We start from the raw sequence: 1,871 nt of genomic DNA, 5'->3' as shown, positions 1-1,871 counted from the left end.
AGTCAGATGCCTTAGGCACTACACCAACCAGGAGCCTCTGGGTGGGTTCATACCTCCAACCTTTCAGCTGAGCGTTTAGCCTGAGTCATGCACTTACCAAAAACCAAAAAACAAAAACCAAACTCACAGCCACCAGGTTGATGCCAACTCATAGTGATCCCCATGGGGTTTCCAAGGCTGTAAATCTTTACGGAAGCAGGTTGCCCCGTCTTCCTCCCACAGAGTGGCTGGTGGGCTGGAACCGCCGACCTTTTGGTTGGCAGCCAGACACCGTACCCACTCTACCACCAGAGCTCCTTTCAGTCACCCCCTTAGTTCATTTATTTTAATTGGGTCCAATTTAACAAGGCGAATCGGAGGGTCACAGTGTTGCCTCGTGTCCCATGGAGTCACACGTGTTTGGAACTGCAGGGAACAGTGAAAGCATCTTGCAGCCATTCGTGTCTCAGACGGGGAAAGGCAGCGGGTGAGCAGGCTTCTCTCGGGGAGCTAGGTGCCCGGCCGAAGGAAGGAGCGGATGCTTCTCCTGCCTCTTCCGGTGCACACTCCCACGTTGGGGTGCACTTCACCCAGAACGACAGACACGTCTCACCCAGAGAACATTCTGGGGCCAGCAAGACCAGACAGGACATGTCTAGGTGCTCACACTTGGAGCCCGCCCAGAGCTACAGGCACAGGCTTTTTCCCCACTGGGGCAGAGGTTCGTGGGTGTTGACAGAAGGCCAATAAACAGCCCTATGTATTCAGTAGGGTGCAGGGCTCGTGGGGGCCCCATAGGAAGGAGAGTTTCAAATTGCTGGAGCTTCTGTCTTAAAGGAGCAGTGCTTTCCGTCAGCTGCCCAGCTCTCAGCCAGCCTCCTGGCTCCCAGGGCATTGTCCTCCGGCTCAGGGTTCCAGTCACCGCGCTGGCGCCCTCTGTCCCCGAGAGCCCTGTGTCCCTCAGAACTCATTGGGCCGTTTGCCTCAGAGCCACGCTGGGGAAGGGCTGTAGCCTCCCCACGTTGCAGCGCCGCTAAGCTTCCCCTTCCAGGAGCTCTGGTGACGTGGTGGATAAGGAAAGCATGTGGCTACTAACCAGAAGGTCAGCAGTTCAAAGTCACCACCTGCTCTGCGGAAGGAAGATGGGGCAGTCTACTTCCGTGAAGAGTTACAGCCTCAGAAACCCTGTGGGGGTCGCTACGAGTCGGAATCGACTCGATGGCAGGGAGTTTGGGTTTTTGGTTTTTAGCTGCCCTTGGGGGCGAGGAGAGGAGAGGGCCAGACAGAACCACGGCGGCTTATTAATGAACAAGCCGGCCTGCCCCGGGCTCTCTCCTCGCGCTCCCCCGACCCCGACTGGTAACTGGTCTCATGCGGTGAGGGGCAGGGGCGGCACTCAAAGGATTCCCCGGACACCCGTTCAGAACCAAGACTCAACGCAACTCATAACGGTTCAGAGTCAACCACCACTTATTAAAGACTGACTCAGCGCCAGGCCCTGTGCCGAGGGTCCTCACAAGGACTATCTGGGTTGTACGCCTCCCCGCACCCCTCACCACACATACACAAATGCTCCCTGTGTGGTCGATGTCTTCATTCTTAACCTTCCAAGACACAGAAGCTCAGAGAGGCTCACTGATGTTCTCCAAATCACACAGCTAATCCGGGACCCAAAATCTGGGATTGAACCCAGGTCTTCTGATTCCCAGTTTAATGCCCTTTCATCCATCTACCAGGTCAGAGCACTGTCATACTAAAAAACCAAAACCAAACTCACTGCTGTTGAGTCGAATCTGACTCATAGTGACCCCTCTTTGGGTTTCCGAGGTGGTTTCTCTACGGAAGTAGATTGCCCAACTTTCCTTCCAAAGAGTGGCTGGTGGGTTTGAACC

The sequence above is a fragment of the Orycteropus afer genome, unplaced genomic scaffold, assembly GCF_000298275.1.
Source record: "Orycteropus afer afer isolate SDZICR_OR568_19922 unplaced genomic scaffold, OryAfe1.0 scaffold00558, whole genome shotgun sequence".
Lineage (NCBI taxonomy): Eukaryota > Metazoa > Chordata > Mammalia > Tubulidentata > Orycteropodidae > Orycteropus > Orycteropus afer.
Note: the sequence above shows the minus strand (reverse complement) of the source record.